This window comes from Sus scrofa, chromosome 2, assembly GCF_054392235.1.
Source record: "Sus scrofa isolate SSC_HxYL_T2T_F1_AM1 chromosome 2, Sscrofa_HxYL_maternal_Yorkshire_Landrace_v2.0, whole genome shotgun sequence".
Lineage (NCBI taxonomy): Eukaryota > Metazoa > Chordata > Mammalia > Artiodactyla > Suidae > Sus > Sus scrofa.
In genome coordinates this window covers 106656443-106682637 of record NC_139384.1, presented here as the reverse complement: position 1 = coordinate 106682637, position 26195 = coordinate 106656443, and the positions used below count along the sequence as shown (strand labels likewise).

At 37.3% G+C, this 26195-nt stretch overlaps 1 protein-coding gene across 51 annotated transcripts in view; it reads left to right on the top strand.

Moving 5' to 3' along the window:
* The window catches only part of MEF2C (myocyte enhancer factor 2C), a 173686-nt gene that overhangs the window by 104200 nt on the left and 43291 nt on the right, over positions 1-26195 (top strand).

Below are 26195 nucleotides of genomic sequence, written 5' to 3'. Positions count from 1 at the left end.
GCATACATTTCATAAACATGAAAAGCTGCTTCACATCTCATTTATTAAGAAAATCACTGCTGAACAAATAAAGTGCATGTTAGATTACTTAAGTTATATGCATAAGGCAATAAAACTGAATTTCATCTCATTGCACAGCTGTAATGTCTTAGTACTAACACAGAGTCAACAGAAAATTATTTAATAATAGTAGAAGCAGAAAAGACAATAAATTTAAAAATACAGCCTTTTGTCAGTAGTGTAACTACTTTGTCATTATTAATCATCACCATTTTGTCATTATTATTTTACATGAACCACCTTCAACTGGAGCAAACCAAAGTCCTCATGGTTTTTTTTCTCAATATCTAAGAGTGAAAGGGGAAAAATATTTAGCCTGGATCATAGTTGGCAATATTTAATGATATTCACAGATTTCATGGCACGTAGAACTTAGTGTTGGACAGCAAACTTGAACCAAAGGGTTGCCTTCTAGTCCTTGATAGCCCCTAAACAAAAGTAACTTTGGTTTTAAAAGGTATCAAATAAGATAACAAAGAGTAGAACTTCCTTACATCCTTAGGATTGGTACTAAGTATATCACTGTGAAATATTCAAAAGTGAACTTTTAGGAGTAACTCCAGGGTCCTGCCTAGAGTCAGAATAAAAGATGATGAGTCTTTAATCAAAGGATGTTTATTATTTCAACTGCCTCACTGTATTTTTTTAAAATTCTTATTATAAATCTATCTCCCTTCCCTGAAGGACATAATGATGTTTTATTAAATCTCTGTAACTCAAACTGCTTGCTTAATGTATGGCACTTTGTAGATATTTAATAAATATTATATACATATATACATAGGTATATATAAAACAACTTACTGATGGTATAAATATTAAAATTTACAAAGTTTTCTTCATTGAAGGAAGATATATTCCAATAATAATAAAAGTGAGTTTCTTTCAAGTAAACCATAGATGAATAAAGGTTGTTGCAGTGGAAGAAAAAAGCAGATAGGCGTAGGAGACCACATAGAAATACTATTTATAGTCCTGCTGGAAAGTAAAAGACTTTCAGAGCAACATACATGGATTCCTGGGGAAAAGAGAAGCAACGTTGGTACTTTGGCTAGGATCCGATGAGAGAGATCACAAGGCCTCAAACAAAATGCCTGTGGCACTGTCTGAATCACAGGTGATCTTGCTGAAAGGCTGATTCGGATTTAGCGAGCATGGGGCAGGGTCTAAGATCCTGTATTTCTGACAAGCTCTTAGGTAATGCGGATGCTGCTTGTCTGTGAACCAGACTCTGAGTAGCAAAGATCTAAACTTCCTTTTCTAGGTATCTATTTTCTCTGCCATGGTGTTTGAAAGTACATTGTTGAACATTTCTCACACCATAAAAATAGATTTTTTAAAACTAATTTTGGTGAAACTAATTCTTGAAAGTGTGTTAGATTTTTGGAAGGATGGTACAAAAGCGTGGGGTTACACAGCATGGTGAGGGCTGTGAATCCTGGCCCTCTCCCTTGTGAGTTGGTACTGACTCCCTAGAGCATATGTTGAGGAAGATTCTGAGTTCAGGACCAGACCCGGTGTGCAAGTGTGATGTGATTGATTAGGGGTGTATGCTCTTGGTGCAGAGAGCTGTGGCAGCTTTGCTTTCCTGAATATCCTCATGATCAAAATAACTCATTGGACATTCTTGGAAAAGACTCCAATCCCAATCATTAAAAGAACTGTAATTAGGCAAATATTGCATATGCATACAGCAGATTAGGTGGATAGATTATCTTATTGGAAATGTATCTCATTTTATTCATAGCTGTTTGGGAAGTTATCCAGTCATGTCTCAACGGCACTTAATGTATTCTGTGTTACTCTGTAGTTTACCCACCTGATGGAAGTTTTGAATAAGGAAAAAAAAAAATCCCTGTCAATTATTTCTAAAGGTCATAGAGTTAATGACTAGCTGGGAGGTTAATTAGATTCTGAAAGCCTCTTCATATCAATTAAATCTCTTATCTTTATGTTTTAGTAAATAAACTCAGTAACTATTTAGAGCCACTGTTTTAGGATAAGAAATGCTGTAAACAGTAAACTATACAATAGGTAGTGAGGGTTTTTTCCTCACATCTAATAAAACATTATTACAAAAAACCTGATATGTGAATAATAGTAACTCTTACTCCAGAATTTCTAAATCAGAAACTTTATTTTTTGTAGTACCATGCAAATTACTGCTTAGCTGTAAACAAATAACATCACTATGACCTCAAGAAAACTATTTAGGAGAGAAAAATTGAGAGTTACTCTGAGAATGAGCTATAAATCTAAAATCAACCCCACTCTCTTCCTTTTAGTTCCAGAAACCAAACTCCTTTCAAGGTTACTTGCACACATTTGTAAATAAGTAATATATTTAGTGCCTATGGCCTGACAATTACAATTTTAGTCATTTCTGTCATGTGAATTCTCTTTGGATAATATTACCAGATTTCAGGTGAAATGATACAGATCTGCACTAATCATTAAGGTACCCACTAGCTACATGTGGCTATTTACATTTTAATTAATTGAAATTAAAAGTTTACTCAGTCTCACTAGCTGCATTTCGAGTGCTCCATAGCCACATGTGGCTGGTGGCTCCCATTGAGTCAGGACAGGTACAGAAGTGTTCATCGTGCCATAAACTTTCTTTGGGGCAACCCTGATAGAGGGGTGAAACCAGCCAACCTGGTGCTCTTATTCACTGAGGTAACTAGCATGATGTTTGATGGATACAGCCTAGTAAGAGGGATGTAAACTGGCGAGGCCGCTTGGGCCACCTCATCCCTGGCTGTGTAGGGGTCTGTACCAGGGTAGAGGGAAGCAATCAGGAAAGCTGAGTCACTCAGTCATCATTGACTTCCCAGGAACAGAGTATTTGTTAAAGTAAATGGGATTCTGTGAAGCGAGATGAGAGGTTGGAGGGAACACTGAAACTGAAATTACCCTGCGGAGGAAGAGAAGACGGAGAAAGGGACAGGAAGGAAGAGTTGGAGGGGAGCAGAAACAAGCCAGGTCAGTTCTCAACTTTTCCACCAGGAAGAGAACGTGCAGGCGTGCACAGGTTCTTCTCATTTTTCCTGATTAGGTATGCAAGGAATTTTATCTTCATCCGGGCTTCATTGACTGAGTTCTCCTTAAATGTGGTGGTTCTGAATTAATTTCACGTGGGAAAAAAGAAAGCTGCAGTGATTTTCCTAAAGAATGTTGTTGAAGCACTATCATGAGAGGTCAACTTTTAAATTTTACATTTAGGAAAAAGAACTTCAAAAGCCCCATGAATTTGGAGAGAAATGAAGTTCTAGTGATGGCTACACCACATACTAGTTCTCTAACCTGGGGCAAGTTATTTAACCTTCCTAGGCTTCAGATTCCTCCTCTGAGTTAGTATTTTCAACCCTGACCCATCCTTCCTCACTGGACTGCCATGACGATGACAGGCTGTAAAGGATGTCAGAACCCATTGTAAACTGTTAAGTTAGACAAGGTATTTTTATTTTCAACGGCAAGGGACAAGTTCAGGTAGTTAAAATGTTTTCCCAAAGGACAGAAGCAGCAAATTCTTAATTTGGGAATAACTATATAGCATTTTCTATTAACAATCATATCATGTAATAAATATCAATATAAATAACAGTAGCATTTATATAAATTAAGAAGATCTAATGAAGGCCAATGAATTGATTTTTTTCCCCACAAGTATTTGTGAAACATTCTCTACATGCAAGGAATTATGCTGAATTCATGAGAAATGCCACAATTATTATGACACATCCACTGCCTTCCAGGGCCCACACCCCACTGTGAACACAATATACAGAGTATTTGTTTTCTCTCATTTAGCAGCTACTGATGAACATCGTGCCAAACATTGTGCTATTTACTGGTGATGTACCTGGGACTATCCTACCCAACAATCTGAACCACAATAAGTCTGAGAGTGCAGTGGGATATCTGAAGCAAAAGAAAGTAATTACAATAGTGAGCTCTTGAGGGCATCTAGCTCATGGTGGATTATACATGAAAGCACAACTTTGAATGATAAGTAGAATAAGTTTATAGGCTAAACTGGTCAGCAAGTTACTTATCCCCATTTAAAGTAGAAGTGAGAATAAAGGTAATGATCTAGAGATATATAAATGTGTACACACAGACACACCTCTGTGTATATGTATATAAAGCGGCCTTTATTTTTGTTTCCCATGGGCATTGGATTTTTTAATATATGGTTTCTCTGTTAACATGTGGTTATAATTTTTAAAGAAATTCTATAGAATACAAATGTTTGAAAAATGCGGTGAATCTAAAATTACCTTTAAGTTTGATAAAATAGGGTCTCTGGTGTTGAGAAAGGAAACCTTAAAGTTACATCCCACATCCTCCTTTTAACTTTACAGATGAGTTTCCCCCCTCCTGCCTCTAAATTCAAAACATGATACATCTGGCTCAGAGTCTGGAAAATTGTTACATGCCTGTGTAACATTCTTATAACCTAATCGTTCTACAACTTTTCTCGCAGTTTAATCATTGGAGAATGTTCTTTGTTTTTGTAGTCGCTGTTTCACATAGTAACAGCTTGTTGTATTTTGGTCTGTTTGCCAGAGGGAACGTTTATTTTTAAAACCCTGAACTCTGAATTTTTCTTTATTTTTTCAAGATTGAAAGCAGCTGAAATGCCTGGAGTTACAGGTTGAAGGCTGCTTTACAATATGTGAAGGGAAGCTTCTTTCCCTCCTCCCTTTGTGTGTGTGTGTGTTTTTAAATTTTTTCCTAACAAATGTCTTCTAACTGGTAGTTGTCTAAAAATAGAAAACTGCCTAACTAAAAATAGCCTGGCTCTCAGTCGTGCCAAGGAAAATGGAGAGGAATAGGCGTGGAATAGAAGGCTGAGTAATCCAGTTCTATTCATTCAGAGAAACCTTTGAGAATGCGGGCGATGATAAAGTGCCCTCCAAAAACCACAGGCCTGACTCTCTCTTCAGACTTCGAGGTGCCAATAAACATTTTAGCCCCAGGATACATTTTTTTCTCATAGGTTGTAAACATTTTCTGAAAGACTAGGCTTTGTTTCACAGGACCTGACAAACTGCCATCACTAACCAACTTTCCTAAGGTCTTAAAAATTCATAATTATAACATGTATTTTAAAAGAGCATCTTAAATGAAAGTATTGTAAAATAATGTGCATCATGTAATAATTAAGAGGAAACTGTTATAATAAAAAACGCTTACTGCTTGCAATTAAATTCAAAACTTTAAAGAGTTTTGCAGAAAGAAAATTATTCCTGTGACTCATTGTAGCTAAAGAGAGCAGCTGACTTATTTTAGTTTGGTTCCCTTAGATGTAAAATTCTCGTGTTAAGCATATAATCCCCTTGTTATACCAATATTTAGTCTCTTTTTTACAATTATAGTTTTCATCCAAGCAGATTTTCACTTTTCAGTTTTTAAATAGAGTGTAAACTACTTTGAAAAATAACATTTCGAATGTAGGATGGCTTTCAGTTTAGAGAAATGGAATTCTGAGTAAGCCATTAAAAAAATACGTAGGCCAGTTTTGCAATGGTAATGCTTTTTTTTTTTTTTCTTCATTTTGTTTTGCTTAAGTAATCTGAATAACCAGGTCAAACATAGCAACAGGGTGTGGAAATGTCAGCACAGTTCACGGGGTTATATGGGTCTGAGCATTGTTATGTTCAGTTCCTGTAATGCTGCTGGTGATAAGACTCTTGAGACAAAGAACAATAATTGATGGAAAGAGACTTAAATCACTGCGAGAAGAATCAAGGTCCTTGTATCTGTGTACATCGACTCTTCTGGTCCCCTTCCGTCTTGTAAAGCATTTTGTCATCTTGCACGGTGGCCCCCTACTGCTCTTTGTAACGGATGCAGACCACAAGTGATTCCTTCATGCCTCACACAGGGTGTAATTGTGTCTGTGTGGTGTATTAGTAATTACCAAGCTGAATTCCCATATTGTATCTTTACTGCAGGCATGGAAAAATAGGACATACGACCCTGCATAGCCATTTTCAACCTAGATAGTGAGCTACTGAGAGCTACATTCCCAGGACAAAGCCTTTTATATGCACACTTTTTGAACAAAATTTTCATTGTTGAGTCATTTATGCAGTGCAGGATAAATTCAGTTTTGGAAATAATTACTTTTGATAATATATTCACTTCTGACTTTTCAGCAAAGCCTTTGCAATATGGAAAATATTGCTGTTTTTAATTGCTAAAAATTCATTTTAATATTGCTAGATATATAGTGATATAAGCTACAATAACTATGCTAGACTGTCATGTAGAGAGAGTAGAACACAAATTACTATATATAAAACAGATTGTATAACATTCATAAACATTAAATAATATAATTGTTTGAGTAGCATTTTTTACCTTAAGTAGTGATATTTTGAAACACAATTTATCCAGTCTTGGCCTAGCATTGTTAAACTTCAGAAAAAGCTGACAACAAAATTTTTGTTACAGTAAGCAGATATAAATTAATAATTAATTTCTTTGCTATAAAATTTGCATCCATTCTTTATGTATTATGTAGCCATTATTGATTTGACTATCTCCTAGTCATTGGGAATTTGAAATGTCTATAGTATTATTTATCTGTAGTAGAAGCCAAAATAACACAAGCAGGATGGTTTAAACAAGTGTGTTTATTCTCTGCATCCACTGCTTATAAAGATAGTTGATAACCATTAAGTACAATAGCAAAGAAATGAATATGACCATCTCATTAGTGATAACCAAGGACATTAGATTTATTTTGTGAATAATCAAAGCATGCAAGATTTTAATTCCATTTTTACCTCCAAATTTAAAAGTAACCTTCCAACATGTATATTTTAGAAGTTTATCTCCACTTTGACCTGTTTTTATTCTGATAATAATTACTCACTACCTAGGATGTAAAGAACTTCATAGTGATGCTAGGAGAGATGTAAGTTTGGAAAACATGATCTGTGATCTCATAAAATCTATAGTCTAGCTAAGATAGAAAATATACATGTGAATCAACCAGAGGAAACAACATAACAGGCACTATGAGATATTAGGCAGGCAGCATAGCATAATGTTAGGGAGCCTCAGGTCCCAAACTAGGACTAAGCTGCCTGAGTTCTTCTCCCTCTCCACTGCTTACTAGTTGTAACTGCCTGGGCAAGTCACTTAGGCGCTCTTCATCTTAATTTCTGCATTTGTAAATGGGAGTTAATAATAGTAGCTATAGTACATAGTTATCATGACATTTAAGTGATTGAACATTTTCAAATGCGTGGAACAGGGTCTGGCACAAACTAAGGTTTATGGTGATGATGAGGATATCTTGCAGTCAAGTAATACTGAAGGAAGTAGAATATTTTAAAAGTCAGTAAAGGTGGCCACGATAGGTAGTCACTTTTAGGCTTAAACAAGTTAAGTGCAGAAAGATGGTTATGAATTGATGAAAAGTTATGTGAAGATCCACAAGAAGAAAGGGACAAGGTCATGGCAAATATTATTTTGATAAGAATAGAAGATTGACATACAAAAGAAGCTGTTAGAAAGATAGCAAGGGAAATGAGGAAACAGGTAAATCAAGTGCTCTAAATGTTTGAATGCAATATGGGAGGCATGAGAATGATACCGAGAGGTCTCAAGCAGTAGAATAGCATAATGACAACCAATTCTTGAGGGAGATTCTACTAGAAAACGTATCTAGTTAGAAGCACGTAGTGGTAAAATGTGCAAGTGCCAAAACATTTTAATTTTATAAGTAACATATTGTGTACATGCTATAAAGCCTGAAACCTGTCATTATACTGATATATTTTAAGCCAATTATGTCATCCTATGAACATCTAAGATTATAATATGGAAAGTTGTTTTTGAAATATGCATGTAATTTCAGTTTGCACTGATAATATGCACATGCATTTCTCTGAAGACGATATATCAGATGTAGCGTCTTAGAGGAACAAATTATAGAGACCTCAGCAGGTGTATTCAAACCATGCAAGCTTCTCTACATTAAACTGAAGAAATCAAAATCAATAAATTTAGACATTCCTAATGAAGTATACGCACCTTCAGTGACCACACAAACATTCTGCATGCAATACTGCCAAATATAAAAACTCTATCCTCACTCTTTCACATCTATAATCTTTTCATTGTAAGAGCATGGTGTGGAAGAAGGGGCAGGCACAAGTTCTAGATGGTCAGACAAACCTGGTTTCTCCCACTTTCATAAACTCCATGCACTTGTTTAAGTTTCTTTGCCTCCACTGAAGTTTAGCTTCAAAAGCAGTAAAGTAGGGATAATCCATCTCACTTTTGGTCTTTTTGTAAAAATTAACTTTTATATTAACTTTTATATGTACATATATAATAAGCATTAGCACTTCCTAGAAGCATCATGCCCATAAACATGACATTTCCTTTCCTGCTGCTCCTCTGCATGTTTAAAGCTAGACAGCATTTTTAACTTCTTCCTCTCTCTCACACACATGTATTCACACCTTTGGACATTGAAATCTTCAGTGTATTTCATGATTATAGTCAAACAAAATGGCACATTTTGTAAATTGCTGTATAATACATGTATAACTATTTCTTGTGTAATGAAGTTACGAAATTATTCAGAGGTAAGAGTTTCACTATACAGATTTTGAAACTAGGCAAAAGGTAGAGAAAGGTAAAAAACAAAGAGGTGTGACAGGTAACTCTGTTAACGTAAAGGCAAAACAATTGAAAAAAAAAAAAAAAAGGTGGAATCCTATCAGATAGAGGGGTTTGCCCAAGTTCTGTTGGGTAACTCTGGTAAATAGAGTTAGGATAGAATTTATTCCCTGGTGTTCCTTTTGAACTGCTACCTATCCAGAGAGGTACACAGTGAAAAGAGAAAAGAGGGGAAGGAGAGGAGGGAGAGTAGGCGAGAGTCTGATTGAGATTTTAAGACTATGGAGGTAATTAGCAAAACTAAGACAAGAATGTCCCTACACTGCCAGTTTCTTTTCTGACATAAAAACAATTGATTTCACTAAAGTACTAGCCATCCAACACTGTTCAGTATGATAATATTGTTAACAATAAAATGTAAGAGAGCTTACATTGCTTCTAACTTGTATCTTTGCCCTAACTCCCTCAGTATTTTGATGGCAGTAATGATTGGAAGTGAGCCAAGCACACGCTAACATATTACATATTTGGCTTAGTTCCAAGTGAACAGGTGTTTTAAATATTCCAATCACATACCCACAATGTATATTGCTACTGAGGAAAGGATATCATTTCTGAACCACTGATATTTGTTGCCACCCTCTTCTAAACCACACCTATTTCGCATTCTGAAGATCTAGCAAAAATGAATTGTGATTTGAGGAAAGGCAACCATCAGAGCCCTAATTTTACCGATAGGAAGTGCAACAAATTCATGGTTATGAACTCTGCATCTGATATCTAGCTGCTAGGATCAAAGCACTTGCTGATCAACAGTGGAAGAAAGGGGAAATGTTTTAGTGCTTTCCACAATTGAGTTCTTGCAAATATGAGAGATTTTATTTCTATGAGAGAAAAATGTAATAAATTGTATGATAGCAAGCCGTTTGTTATATTTTGATTAGAGGAAGAAATGTCCCTAAAATAAATCAACCTAACTTTTGTGGGGTCTGAATTATAAAAGTGAAATGTTCCCTTATGGAGGAAAAAAGATTTAAATGGCTATGCAGGGAGTTCCCATCGTGGCTCAGCAGTTAATGAACCTGACTAGTGTCCATGAGGACAAGAGTTCAATCCCTGGCCTGGCTCAGTGGATTAAGGATCCAGCATTGCTGTGAGTTATGCTATAGGTCACAGACATGGCTCAGTTCCTGCACTGCTGTGACTGTGGTGTAGACGGGCAGTTACAGCTTTGTTTCAACCCCTAGCCTGGGAACCTCTGTATGCCGTGGGTGAGGCCCTAAAAAAAATAAAATGGTTATGCAGAAACACATCTGTCTAGAAATAATTCTGAAGATCCTTTGAAAATTCTTTCATGCTATACACATACACACACTCACACACTCACACATATGTGCTATTCGTGTGAGATTATGAGACTGGCAGTCTTTATAGCAGATGAACTCAGGTATATAACATGCATCTTTCTATGTACCTGTTTCTGTGTCAGATCAACAAAGCTTTCATTTATTTCTATCTGTCCCTTTGGCTTTAGCAATAAAGTAATGTAGTAAGTTGGGATGAGGGGTTCTAACTTCTCCCAGCCACCTGCTTTGACTTTCACACCTCATTTCAGTATAGGTTGGATTCCTCTGACATTACTCACTTGTGTACCTTACCTCATGGAAAGAGACTTTGTACCATGTTTTGCTTCCTCTTTTAATGGTACTGTTTCCCCTCATCTTTTAACAGTAGACTTTAAAAAGAAGTGGAATTCAATTCAGAATGATGGTGATGGCTATTTGAGGCATTTTAAAATGATTAAGTGGTTAATATGTGGTTAATATTATTTATTCAACAGAAAATTGACTTTAAGCCCATCTAAAAAGCCAAGTATCATAATTGTAAACTTCTTTTAAATGTTATACAACTTTGTTTAATTTCGATTTTCAAAAAGTCCAGTTTCCCATCTGGGAGACTTGTGTGTGTCGGCCTGGCTGGGGAATCCTCCAGAGAAAACAGGGCAGCTAAGCCACTGCGGAAGCAGAGTCGGTGACTGTGGGTGGCATTTCTCTGCTGAGTCAGGTCTGTGCCAGCCCTTCCCCAGGCTTTTACTAACAGTGTGGATTTTCTGACAAGATGCAAAACCCAAGTCTTGTGGTTCTTGAAACTCTCCTGCAATTTTCCCCTTTTCCTTGGACTTTGGGAAATTTTCACTTAAGAAGATCTCACTTCTTGCTCTGTCTTCCTGTAATTGCTAGAAAAAAATTGGGAACTTTTAGACTTATTCCTTTTATTTTTCCTACCATCTGGCCTATAAAGTAACACAGTGTTATCAGTATCATTTTGAAAATGAAAGAAAAGAGTTTATGTACCCAGTTTTAAAAGAAGAATTTTTATAATGCATATTTCTCCTTAGTCCTATAGCTTTGCCCAGAGAGAAACAATAGTATCTTCATAAAAGTATACATTTCTTCTATTTTCCCCAAATTTCACCCCTCAAACCCAGCAAAAAAAAAAAAAAAGTCACTTCAGAGCAGTCTCTGCATCACTTATCTATTCCAGCAATTGAAATGAATAGCTGAACAGTTAGATTGTGAATCTAAAGAATTAAAAAAAAAAAGAATATAAGTGCCAAAAAATGTAAAGCATCCTTTTTTCCTTAGGAACAAAGACTTAAAAATTTTGCAGCTATTGTTTTAATAATTGCAACAAACCTACAATTTATTTTATCAAGATAGATACAGCCCAAATGTTATTGCAGAGGACTTCCTTCCTAGTCTTAAAAATGTAGGGGTGGAAAAAATTAAACAACCTTTCCTTCCTTAGGTTTTCAACAACCTCCCCATCATTTTAACTATGTAGCTGCATCCAAAATATTAGTGAAGGGGCCTTCCCTTCTCTTCAGTGGATGTTACAATAAAACAATAAGGAAAACATTTTAGATAAGATCATTCATCAGAAGTTAATTCAATTACAAATATATCCCTTATGGAAAAGTAAAATTTGTCAAACATTTAACACATTTTGTCTGAGAGTCAGTGTTCAAAGAAAACATATACATAATTTATGTAGTCTTTAAAATGGGCCAAATTTGCAGAGACAGAAAGTGAGGTAGCTAAGAGAGTGAACTCTGGAGCTTATACATAAGTTGGTTAATGTGGTTCTACTACTGACGAGCTTTGTAAACTTCATCAAGGTCTTGAACCACTTTGCAGCTCTTTGTCTTCATCTGTAGAATGATAATCATAGTGGAGGAGTGGCTGTGAGGATTTTTAAAAGATCCATGCAAAGCTAGAGGCCCAGTCCCTGGCCCAGGGTAAATGCTCGATAAATGGTAGGTGTTATTGCTGAGGAACAGATTCAACTAAGGGGAAAATTAATATTTTGATAGTGCGGGAAGACTGGTTTAATTTCCTCTGCTTGCCATAGAAGAGGAAATGTTGTTTTTGTAATTACCTAATGAATAATATGGAAGAAATTAGAGCGCAAATGAAAAATCTGAGTTTACCACTGAACTTAGAAAATCACAGAATTCATAAGTTGTAGAAATTGAAATGCCAAACTTAAAAATCAGGTTACAGTACATTTCCAGTGATAATGCCTGAAATTACTAAAGTCATCCTGACTATAAAAGCAGGCAGCTACTACTGCCATGGAGGCCTGGAGCCCAAGGCCACAGAGGCTCGCCAGAGAAGGCTGTGTGGGGCCAGTGGAGAGAGAGTGGTTTGTGGGGCTGGCAGCTGCCACTTGGCCTCCCTGAGTTGGACAACAGGTGCTGAGCTGCTGCCAGGGGTGGGTCTTAGGATGAGCAAAATTGCTGAAGGCCTGTGGTTAAAGCTTTATGTTAGATCATAAAGTGCTAAGCACTTATGCCAGGAGAGACCGGCTTACATACCACACGATCACTGGAAGCACTCACTGGCTTATTTTTTCCCTCTCTCTTTCACAACACCTTCAGCTTGTCTCCCTTACTCTTTTTCCTTCCCTCCCCCTCCCTCTTCTCCCAATTTCTGTCTACTTTCTGTCATCTATTTATCCTCTCTTTCTCTCTCTACTTCTTGTCATCACCTCCCTTAAATATTTCCTCCCCATGCCTTTCCGGTTTTCGTTTCTCAATGCTCTATAGCTTTCGTAACATCGTATGACATCTGTGGTGGCTGAATACAAAACCGAAGAGTGTTCCTTATCAGTATAACTTATGACATCATGGGAAATGTGATTTTACGAGCTACAAATGGTCTAAGGTTCTGAGGCCACAGATTCATGTATCGATAACATTCGTACCCTATGGAAAGAAAATTGAAAGGAGTTTGATTTCGATTATTAGGTCATTTAATTTGGAGACATAAATTTATGGAAATTTTAACTTGCATATAAAATAATAAGGTAGAAGGCTCTATAGGCCTTGGGAAGCACTTGATAGTGATAATACTAGGCTTTCTAAAAACATTTCTTATAAATTATATTTTATTTGTAAATATTTAATCCAGAAGGAAAGATCCCAGTTTGCCATAATGGTATGGATACTAAGTATTTTCAGAATCCACTTTGTAGATGGCCTATGGTCTATTTATTTCTAATCATTACCTTCAGTTCATAATCGTCTATACACTGATGAAGAAGGACCCTTCCTATCAGTACTGTAAAATAGCAAGAACTGCCTTATGAACCCAGAAGACAGCAACCCCCAGTAACAAGTGAGCCGAGAAAGCATGTCCCTGTGGAAAGCTGAGTAAATTAGGGTTCTGAAATGCTACTGCCACTTTTGATGTCTGTCATAGTAGATACTCTGGCTATATTTCTGGTACCATCTGGAAATAATTACATTGTTAGGAAAGCAAATAGAGGCCCTTTGATTAATGAACTCAAAGTTCATATTCATTTATGAAATTCTTGATGGCTAGTGCTCTGCATTGTCCTAAGGATTCCCAGGTAAAAGGCACTGCCCTGCCCTCTGGGAGCCCAGTATTGTGTGGACCCTGAGGCAGGCACACAATGGTCCTACAAAGGGAACAACCAGGATGGGCAGGCAGGGCAGGCAGTTAAGTAAAGACAGTGATTGGAGGAGTTCCCGGAAGGCACAGCAGGTTAAGGATGCATAGTTGCCACTGCTGTGGTGTGAGTTTGACCTCTCCTTTAGGAATTTTCTCCTGCCACGGGTGCAACCAAAAAACAAACAAACAAAAACAGAGACTAGAATAGTATCAATGTGTTTTATAAATACAACAAAAGCCTTAAAATGGCTAGAACTGAGCAACTGCCTGAGGATTTTGAAGCAATTTTATTTTAAAGCACCTTTTATTTACCTGAAGCTCCTTGATTACTGAAAGTACAGTTCTAACAAATGTTCTTCCATTCGACACCTGCCCAAACTGAATATAAAATCCACCACTTATGACCACTCCACAGGTTAGGTTTATGGTAATGGCATAACAACTCCAAAAGATAAATAGATTAGATGCTTTCCTTCCCCACAAGTAGTTTTTAATGTGGCAAAAGAGATAAGAAGTGTAAACCAAAAAACTTACTTGCAGTAAAGAAAGGCAGAGGCATGTGCTGCTATGCCTTCTGCAGAATTGGTCTGAGGGACTTTATCAATCCCTAATGTGATTGTGGGTAGAGATTTGTCCCCTGACCAATTGACAACATCCTGTAAACCCTAATATCCAATACAGTAACCTCTACTTCCAAGACAACACTTGGAGCCTATAAGGAGCCTTTCTTCCCTGGATCTTGACTCCCAGCCTGCAATGCTGGCCTTTTGTTCTCTTGGGAGTAGTTCTGCTTTTCCATCTACATACCAAGACGGACAAGAGTCCCGTGATGTCCTTCCACCTACTGTTTTAACTGGCCAGGTGACCAGTGACCATCCCATCCATTATACTTTGGACACTTTCTGTTAAGCAGAAAGTTTTCCAATATATCAGCCAATAAAAAGAAAATATTAACACTGCATTAACCAAGTCCCAGGGGAATCTACATGGAAAGAAGCAGGTCATAAGAGTAAGGCTAGAGACCAAGGTTGCTAGCCTTTGACAGACCTAGCAGACGCTACTGTTGAAAGGAGAGAAAGAAGGTTCCGTGTCAAAGGGAAGGAAAAGCTTAGATCCCCACTAACTCTTGCTTAATCTTGAGCCTCCTTGTTACATACCATTGGGCTCTCCTTAAGGATATTCTCTGTTGTGACATCCATTCAGAAGAGTTAACCAAGTTCTTGCAACTTTCTGCTGTCAGATACTGCACTAGTTGCCAAGGATAGAAAGCTCTCAAGAGACAATTCCTGTCTATAGAAATCCTTTAATCTAGAAAATGAAATAAAAACAAGAATACAGAGAGCAACATTATAAAAGAAATGTTAATCACAGAGTTCTGGGGAAGCACAAAAGAAAGACATACTAATTCCATTAACTCTCTAGTCCATGTGATTCTTTTCTTTTATCATGTAAATTGATGTGTGGGGTTAGAGACAGTGGTTGGTGGGGTGAAAGCAGCCTACACCTTGAGTACAGACCTAGCAACTGCTCCCTGTGTGTTTTCAGATCCCATTGTGATTCCATCTTAAATAAAAACCTCTGACACTGCAGCCTTGGATTCCATTATTTCTTTATTAACAACAACAGTAGTTATTGGGTGTCATCCATGTGCTGGGCACATTCAAGTTGCTGTGGATACAGAAGTGAAAAAAGAAAGGTTTCTGCTCTCACGGAGGTTTGTTCTAACACATTGAGACTCTTCTCTCCTCTGGCAGCCACAGTAGCTGTGACTCACATATTGTTCTCACACAGTCCCAGCAATGCTCTTCAGTCCTGATACCTCCTTTTGACACATCAGAGCAGTGTGGGTATTGAGCATCTGCTAACACAATTGTCAGTACCAGTCTCTTGGATGGCACACCACAGACCCAGGCAAAACCCTCAGAATTAGTTCTTAGGCTTGTCTTCAACAGAGTGTACCAACTGGGCAGGTAGAGTTTAAAGGCTCTTTCCCATCTCTACTGTCCAGACACTAGAATAACCAAAATCAAAACTTTTCTGTTGAGAAGTTTAAGTGGAGAATGGCTTATTGCCACTCATTGGAGAACATACTGGTTTGTTGGAGAGAGAAATCAATGAGAAAAAAAAGTGTAAATGTCAGGTATCAAGGAGAAAATGGTGAGAGTTCCCGTCGTGGCACAGTGGTTAACGAATCCAACTAGGAACCATGAGGTTGCAGGTTCGATCCCTGGCCTTGCTCAGTGGGTTAAGGATTCGGCATTGCCATGAGCTGTGGTGTAGGTCGCAGATGCGGCTAGGATCCTGCGTTGCTGTGGCTCTGGCGTAGGCCGGTGGCTACAGCTCCGATTCAACCCCTAGCCTGGGAACCTCCATATGCAGCGGGAACGGCCCAGAAAATGGCAAAAAGACAAAAAAAAAAAAAAAAGGAGAAGATGGTGAAGATACCCTAACTAAAATCAGTGTTCACAATCCAGAATTGGTCCTTAAAAATCTCTCTCCCACCATTTGGTAAATTGAGAAATAGGAAAAAAAAAAAATGGTAAAGGATTTTTTAGTGATATCTCAGATTGAAGTCTGTTATTGTTGGGCTGGCCTGTGACCTAAGAGATGGAAACTACAACAATGAGAATGAATGGCAAAAAGAGTGTTTCCCCATGGAATCAAAGGCCCACCCAGGAGAGAGTGAGAGGGCCAGTAAAGCCCCTTGGAGTGTATTACTTCTCTTCACCCTGGCAGAGATCCACAGTGGGAGAGAGGTGTTAGGAAAGGAAACAACTTAACCTTCATCTGGGAGTGCCTGGCTGTCTCAGAAGTGAGGTTTGGTTTCTCAGGTGTGATCAAAATTGTCATGCCTCAAGTTAATCTGTTGTCAACCTCCAATCTTTTTATTTTGTGTTGCCTTACCAAATGCTCTGGGTACACTGCTTTTCTGATAAGCTAGTGATAAACTACAGATCCCAACTAACAAAGATTCATAAAATTACATCAAAGGTAAAGTCCTCTTTTCTGAGGGAAAACCTAGAAACAGAGAAGAGAATGCATAAGGCACTTCTTGCATTATTTTGGTTCTCAGTGTGTTTATGTCCTCCTGCTGGTAACTTAGAGCTCTGTTAGCCCCAAAAGACTCAAGAGCATAGAAAGGATCAGCCTGTGCTGCCCAAGACTCAGCAATTATAAGCACAAAGAAAACCAACCCTTTTGCCCTGTATACAGTATTCTCTGCTCCCCACAGGGCTATCCTGTGCCCCAGTCATGAGGTAATTGCAGAGATTGCTTTAACCTACCAGGACTTATGTGCCTTGAATTTTGACTTACTGATCTTATTAAAACAAATAAATAGTTCTGTCACCTTAGGAGCCCACCCAACTCATTTCAATTAGTCTGTCACTGTTAGAAAGTATGACTGTCAAGGTTTGTTTGCTTATTCAGTCATCCGATGAACAACTACTGAGAACGTATATTGAGCCCACATATATTAATCAGACCCTCTGTTAGGTGCCAGAAATACCCAACCCTAATAGAACTCACTATTTAGTGGGGAAGCAGACCTGTTAAAAGATAAATTACTATATAAAATACCACATACTATTTTTTTTAAGTTAAAGATTCTAGGGGCACAGTGAAGGAAATCTCTAAGTGCCCAGGAGAGTTGGGAAAAAGCTTCACAGAGCAAGTGATGCCTTAGGTAATAGATGTCCCAGGATGACTGTGGCCTGGGTAGCAAAGAGAAGGAATAAACAAGAATATTCCAGACAGGAATGAATGACGCATATCAAAACAGTGTAATTAAAGGACCTATCTGACTTGGGAAATGGTGAGGAGTTCCTTCTTGGCAAAACCCAGAGTTTTGGGAGAAGACAGGAAATAGGGCTAGGCTGGCCAGCAAGGCAGGCAGAGGGCTTGCTGTGGAAACTGGTGGGTGAGGCTATTGATAGCCACCATGGTTGATAAGGAAAACAGTGAAAGAGTTAGATTTTTATTTTAATAAGACCCTGCCAAAAGAAGGAAGAAAGAGTGACTGGAAAGTGAGGGTCAGGGGTCACACAGATTAAGGATGGCAGGCCAAGTAAAAAAAAAAAAAAAAAAAACAATGATAGTTGAGTCAAGAGATGGTTGAGTCTAGGGTGGTTTCTGGGTCTCTAGCTTGAACAGCTAGGTTGTGATGTTTGCTAGGAAAGGAAAGGTGGGAGGGGAATAGATGAAAGGAGAGGTTGGAATCGAAAATATACACGGGCAAATAAATCATGTAGGAGAGATCATGGGAATCCTGCAGAAATGAGGAAGTATGGTGACTAAGCATAATCCTGGGCTGACTGATAAATAAGGCAGTGAAGGCTACTCCCATTCAAATGACTAGTCAGGCTGGCCTGACTTGAGTAAAGAGGTGTTTACAACTAGCTGAGAGCCTACAGGGAAACAAAAATAAAGATTTGACTTTACTCTCATTACTCGAGGTAAAATATACATCTTCTTTTGTTAAAATAAATCATCAATAGTTATTAAAAGATACTTCATGAGTTCCCCTGGTGGCACAGTGGGTTAAGGATTCAGCATTGTCACCGCAGTGGCCCAGGTAGCTACTGTGGTATGGATTTGGTCCCTGGCCCCAGAACCTCTACATGCTACGGGCACAAACAAAAAGATAAAAAGGGAAAAAAAAAAAAAAAAAGACAATTCAACGTATTATTTTGAACAGTCAGTGACCCCAATATCTGCTTTTTTGTCCCTGTAATTTATTTGCAATTAAAATGCCATTGTCTGAAATGGTTAGTAGATGAAGGTACACATCCATACTTTATACTTTAAAAAATCCTGCTTCTGGATCTTTGTGGATTTACTTCTTTCCTCTCTTTCTCACCCTTTGTTTAATTTATAGTTCCGCTTATCTTTGTCTTCCTTATTTAAGAAATCACTGGAGTTCTCTTGTGGCATAGTTAGTTAAGGATCTGGCATTGTCACTGCAGTGACTTGGGTTGCTGTTGTGACCTGGGTTGGATCCCTGGCCTGGGGAACTTCCACATGCCACAGGCACAGCCAAAAAAGAAAAGAAATCACTAACATTATCCGTTTTTCAAACTCATCTACAATTTCATCTTTTGTATTTCAGCTTTTTATTTTGTTTTCCAGCCTTTATTTTCTTAGCTTGCTTTACAGAGACTATTAGGATTAACTGCGTATTTTTTTAGTATGCATTTCAATCACTGCATATTAAAATGTTCCCTGTTTTGTATTTCACTTCAGATCTCTCCTGGATTCAGAATGTCAGGAAACATTTAATGGCAAACTTCCCCATCTCAGTCCCACTCTAGGCTTGCCTTGACCAGGTTCCAAAAGAGGTGTGGTGGAAGAAACCTCAATAAAAACGCTAAACCACTGACCTATCCTGAGGAACCCTGAATCATCTGATTGGCCCTAGAATCACCCTGATTTTCCATGAATCCTCCGGCTAAGGTTAGCCCGGAATAAGACCAATGTCAAGGCCTGCGAGAACAGTGGAACAGGAGAGCAGCATCCAAGAAATGGGAAAAAAAGATGAACTTTGCTCAAGAATTTTGAAACATACTCATTTCAAATTTATAGTATCTGACTCACATTCCCAAAAGTTTCCTTGTGTTCTTTTATTTAAGGTTTTTGCTTTTCTTTTTCTAAGCATATACATGCTGCCTAAAATTCCACTCTTTTTTTCTCCTTCCACGCAGATTTCTGTCCCCCTTTTTCCTGCTACCTGTTTCATCACTAAGATTATATGCTTGTGTTTTTTTTCTTAAAGATTTCACAAATGCTCAGTTTTTCTGACATTCCACATGTAGACCACTATGCCAGTTTTTATGTATTTAATGATGTAAATCTCCTGACTTATAATCAGTTTCATTCCTGGTACAAATTATGCCTATACTGCATTGCTTTCTAAGTTAAAAATGGTACATTTAAGAAAATAGTCAATTTATAACAGCTACTTTAAAAGGCTGAAGTAATAACCGAGTTTTAACAGTGTGAAATAATAATTTAAAACATGGAAAGAGAAACTGCACCTGCAAGTCTTAGGCTCAAACTACACTTTCTCCCTAGTGAGAGAAAGCATCTAAGCATTTTTTTCCTGTTCTCTTCATCCGTCCTTCAGTCTGTCATTTATGCTGCAAACATTTATGAAGTTTCTACCACATGGAAGGCCCTGTGCTAAGTTCTGATGATACAAGATAACTAGTAAACAATCCCCAACCTCCAGGAGCTCACTTAGGGGAAGAAAGATATGTAAACAAATTATCTTAATCATATATTCATAAAAAGCATCCTTGCATCCAGAAGACCACAGACAATACCTGACATAGTAGTACTTAATAAATATGTGTCAAGAGGCCTAGATCCCACTACTGTCTTCACCTCCAACCAGCCAAATAGCCTCTGTCCTGTTCTGTCATGAAAACTTGATGAGTTAATTGAAGTGGAAATGTGTGTTCTGTTCATTCAGCAAGCATTTATTGAGCACCTGTGTGTGTCAGGTTCTGCTCTATATTGAAACTTCAAAAGTGAATAAAGGAAGGTGCTTTTATTACCAATCAAGGATTCAGCAATGGAGACAGACATATAAATAATAATTTGTGATAAAGGCTCTAACAGAAAATATATACAATAAGTGATTGCATGAATGAGGGAGAGATTCATTTTAGCCCTGGGAATCAGAGAGGAAATGCTGTGTCAACTCTGCCTTGGGGGCCTGTCTGCATCCAGGGAACAGACACTGTTGGGGTCCTCCCAGTAAGAGAACCCAGCTTGAGCAAGGACAAGGGGTTTGAAAGGCTGGTGCTTATGCGCCATTATCTTCCTTCCTGAAAGGTGTGAGGAAGGGCCAGGTGGTCTTTGGTGGTCTCTTCCAGCTTTGGAGTATCAGTAGTTCAAGGAACTGTCACCCTCTGAATATATGAAATAATTTGTGGCCATTAGGGGGAGTGGGTGGATATTTCTTTCTGTTCTATATGTTAAAAGCTTTCACATCTTTAATCAGAGTTTCTGTTTCCATTATCTAAAGATGAAATATCATTCACTGAAAAAAAATTCAGTCCAATATTAATATTATCTTTGGAGGAAAAGAATAAAAACAAAAGCAGTAAAACCCTCCAGCTCTTCTCGGCCTGTCCCCAGTAGGAGTTACTGTCTGGTTAGGATGTGCATTCATACCTAGAGAAATGTAGTGTTGTTAGGGTTTATATTTTAAACTTCTTATTAAAATTTTCACCACAAATGGATGATTTTGAGTAAAATTTAATTTTTTATACACTATGCTAGCTATGATTTGCTTGTCTAATTAAAGTCTACCTACTGATTGTACTAAATTCACAGTATTTTAATGTGCCTTTTCATTTCTATATTAAGAACAAAGAAGAACTATGAAACAGGGAGAGAGAGTACAGACAGTCTTACAGTTTTGATTATTAAAACCTATGGTGGAATTTCTTGGAACCTGATTCTTCCCATAGCCTAAGTAATCTGTGCTGGAAATCACCAAAAACACACAATATTATAGGTCAGTTCAGAGCTTTTTGGTTGAATTTGTATTGCCTGCTTCTCTAAAAAAACAAGTACACAAAACAGTATCTGGGCTATAAGAGGTTCTCAATAATTATTTGCTGAATGTATTTTAAATGAAGTCAGTCATTGAGCACAGTCCTTAGGGTGGCCACTCCACAGATGCTGAAGGGCCTGGAAGCAGCAGTGTCCTGAGCAGCAGCACTACCACCGTGGGAGGGTATTTATGAAGCTCAGAAACTTCATTTACAGACAGTCTCCATTTCAGTGCACCTCCTGTGCCTGTGTAGATTCACTACTTTCTAAAGATTATTCAGCAGACACTTATCTTCATAAAGCTGTGATAGACAAGCCCAGAAATGATTTAGTATCAGAGGAAAGGAAGCTACCTCTTCTAAGTTGATGTCTTTTTTTTTTTTTCTTGGCTTTTGTGTGAACAGGACATTAAGGCAACTAATAGTAACAATTCCCACATGTGTTCTTGACACATCAACTCTCTGAAGTAAGGGCAATGCTAGCTCTGCAAGAAAGGGTGATTATTTGAATTTTAACAAAATTAATAAGACTATTTTGGGATTTGTCACAAGGGGATTTGAAATTTCTGCTGTAAAATACAGAGGCACAGAAAAAGAAAGATGATGAAAATACACATTCTTGAGGACTAAAACTAAAGACATGGAAAGAAATTGAGGGATTGGAAGCTTTTAATCTGTGATAGTGGGTCTCTGAAAGAAGGTCGCGTTTACTTAAATAGCATTAACATAAAATACGTAATTTCATATTTGAAAAGGGGCAGTAATTTAGTTATTTCTTGCCTGCTAACAAGAGATAATTAGGAAGGGAAAACCAGTCTTAACCATTGTATACAGAAGGGATTTTTCTAGTTGATAACATAATGCCTAAGACAAGAAATGAGAGCTCCATGTGGCATTCTTTTTCATTTATATTCCTTTCAGTAATGACATAGAATCTGTTCCGTACATCTATTTCATTAGAATTTCTGAAGCACCTGTCACCTATCATCATCAGTTTATATGTATTTCAAGTTTTCCCAGTGAACAAATGTAATAATGCAGAGTCCATATGTCCACATTGTCTGGGGATGGGGGGAAGATTCCACATGGTTTTTGGAATACCTGGCTGCACTCCTTTTCCCATTTATTGTTTGGAGTATGTCACCTTCTGTCAATCTAATTACTTCTCTAAGAAACGGCTGTTCTCAGCTCACTGCATGACAACCGCTGCCTTGTGAAAACATCCCAGAAGCCTCTGCAATCAATTGATCCACCCCACAAATGTCACTCTCACATGGAAGGCTGACTCCAGATTTACAGAGTTCTCAGAGGAAAGAGTTTCTTTAGATACGTAGCAGTAGAAGCTGGTGGTTTCAGTAGATCCCTTGCCTTATCTTGACACACTGAATAAATCTTTTGAAAACATTGTCTGCTGAGAGACACTTACAATATATACATCCAGGACTTCTAACCCCTGTAAAAGAATAATGATTTAAGTGCCTACATTACCTGACCAATAACATTTATAAAAGATCAGAGAAGCTTTCAAAAGCCAGCAACAGAGACTTTGATTTTACTAGGAAAAAAAGCCTCGAGGAATAATGCTTATTTTTCCATTTATTAATCCCTTTAGTTAATATCAACTATTTATTACTGTGATAAAGACAGACTTGGCCAAATCTAATAGTAATTCTTTTGCCATCATTAAACAGCTGTAGATTTTTAATATAATAAAGATAAGACTACTCTTATAGGTCCACATTCAAACTGTGGTAAAGTTGGTGCCATTACTTCCATTTTCAGAGCTTTATAATTCCACTATAATCATTTGTTCTTGGCAGAAATGTGTTCTACAAGCTCTCAGCTGAGAATAATATTTTTGAACAATTTTTTCAATGTTCTGGTTATGTGATTATGGGAACTTTGAATTCAATATTAATATGCTCTTGGGTTTTGTGTTTGTATATCTCAAAATGCTCTTTTTTAAAATAACACAATTTAGCTTAAAACTATAAGTGTCTTTAAATGGTAGAGATATTTCACTACTTAAATACTGGTGGTGTTCATTTTATGATGATATAGTGTGATACAAGAAGAATTTAGTGGGAGAAAATGAGCCACTGTTTCCCTCTTATTCCCATCACTGCCATTTCCTTTGTGACTTCATGCCACTGCTTTGTTTACTTAATAGTTTATATAATTCTTCAGGTATAAAGGAGCTAAGGATCTAATTGACTTTTTAAAACTTTGTTTTATTATACTTGATTTACAATGTTCTGTTAATTTCTGCCGTACAGCAAAGTGACCCAGTTATACCTACCTACCTACATACATATACATACGTACATACATACATACACACATATATATATTCTTTTCTTTTTTTCACATTATTCTCCATGTTTCATCACAATTGATCAGACATAGTTCCCTGGGCTATACAGCAGAATCTCATTGCTCATCCATTCCAAATCCAAAATAGTTTGCATCTGCTAACACCAAACTCCCAGTCCCTCCCAGCCCCTTCCCCTCCCTCTTGGCAACCACATGATTGACTTTTTAATCTGTAAACTGAGAAGTGTTTTATTGAGCAACAAGCATTCCCACTAGGTCTAAAATTTGATGTCTAAGAAGTATCAATATTTTAGCCATGTTTTTATACTTAAAATTTTCCCACAGCCTAATTTTTTAAAATTCTACCTAATTTATTTGTGCTCAGTCCACATGCTGTAGTTGCATGTGAGTGGGAGATATCTAGTCCACCGCCCTCAAGTCACACTCCCAAGAGTGCGGGCAGAGCCAGGCAGGTTGGCCCCTCTGTGCCCTGGCAGGAGGCTTGGGCTGCGGTGAGAGCCATTCTGGCTTGATACCCGACATAAGGGTTCCCTAAAATCCTCATGGAAGATTTGTGAGAGATAATGAGTTAACATTTGTGGAAATCTTCAATAAAGTGTAATTGATGTTTGAATTTTTCTAAATCAAACACAATATCTATCGCTGAGAACTTCGTAAGAATATTTAGCGCACATGTACGTGCCAGATGGATTGTAATGACAGTTGATAGGCCTCTCCTAACCCTTGCGTTCTGTTGTCAACAATCTGCACATCAAAACAACTATAGTTTTCACAAGAAGATATATTGTATAAAAGATCCGGGTTGCACATTGGAAAATCTGCTGTCTAGATAAGATTATAAGTCAGTGTTATATAAGACGTTAAATTAGGGGTTTATATAAGAATAGTCTTAAAACGCCTTACAAAAATATCAGTAGATAAATTTTGAAAAAATATCAGACTATTTTATTAGCCTTACATGTTTTTTCCGACATGAGTGAATTTTTATGAAAAATTGTGGACTGTGATGCAAGACACTCAGAAATTATTCCTAAAAGCTCAAGGATATGTGGAGATCAAAGCAGGAACACATCATAATAGTAAACAGTCATCACCAGCAAGAATGTTCTTGTGACTGAGCTAATGCTAACAATAGAGTTTAAAACATAGGAAATTAAGTTAGCAAATAAAATTATTTTATTCTAATGTATTGTGACATCCTTTATAGCATTATTATTGGAACTCTCTAGGAGTATTTATTGTGGATGAAAATGATAGCTGTTGATTTATGATAGGACAGGTGGCCCCACCAATTATAAATTCCCCAAGATTGTAAATGTATATTTTATCATCTTATGTCAAAATATTCATTTTAATATTCAAACATTTTACCACATAATAAGCTGTAACCATATGTTTATTTGTTATATTATATCACTATAACACTAATAAATATTTACAGAGCCACAGTGTATCAAAGATGTATTCGAAATGGCTCTCAGTTTGATTTTAGGTAAAAATTTTCAGTGCCTCAGAAACTAATCTTAAGTAGTGTTACATTTGTTACACATTGGTAAGGGCCAAGGAGCTTAATTTTTAAGACTGACACCCCCTTTTAATTCATGTTGTTTTATTTATTTTCCCCAATTGTATGAATTAAAGATGGAGTGTTAGCTCAGCTTTGAATTCCTTAGCTTGACGTCACAGCTTTGGCTTTATTTGTGTGTGAATTCGGTCTTTAATAAAGATGAGCTCTGCTGTACTTTCCATTAATGAGAGACACTTAGGTACACAGCTCTTTATAAACGATTGGGTAGTACCAGGAAAATTTAGAAATGTTGCTAGTCTATTAATAATTAACATGGCAAGCTGTGTGATTGATTAATCAGAAGTTTTATAATCTCTAAAAACATAACATTATCTCTGTAGATCGGATCATGTGCAATTACGTTGACAACCATCAGTTTTAAAAAAGGGAAAGAAAGAAAGTAAAGCCCAGGACTCCTGTTACAGTGTTGCATGAGTATTTATCCTTCTGTGACAGCTGAAACTAGACCAGATAGCAGGTTCAAGATAAGACACTGACTTTTCACTTTCATGTGTTAGGAGGCAGTCTCAGGGTCATCATCCTCAGCTGAAACCAGGAGGAACTTCTGCTAGTTTGGTAGTTACTGACTTGGTTACTTCTTTTCAGTATTCTTTGCCTTCCTTACTCAGTTCATGATGGTTAAGCCCTAAATTCAGCTGTTGCGACTTTTCTTTCAGCCTATGTTTAGGCAGGTAATTTCTCAGTATTAATCAATTTCAGCACAGATTTTCGTATTTATAGAACTCTAATCAGACTAAACAAAGGTGATTCTCCTTATGATCACAGTGTCTGAACATTCTTTTTTTTAATCTTTTTTTATTTTTTTAATTAAAGTATAGTTGATGTACAATGTTGTGTCAATTTCTGCTGTACAGCAAAGTGACCCAGTCATACATATATATATACATTCTTTTTCTCATATTATAATAGCACAAGGAACTATATCTGATCTTTTGTGATAAAACATGACGGAAGATAATATGAGAAAAAGAATGTCTGAACACTGTTAATGGCTGCTTCATGCAGACGCATGCTAGGTTCTCTTACCAC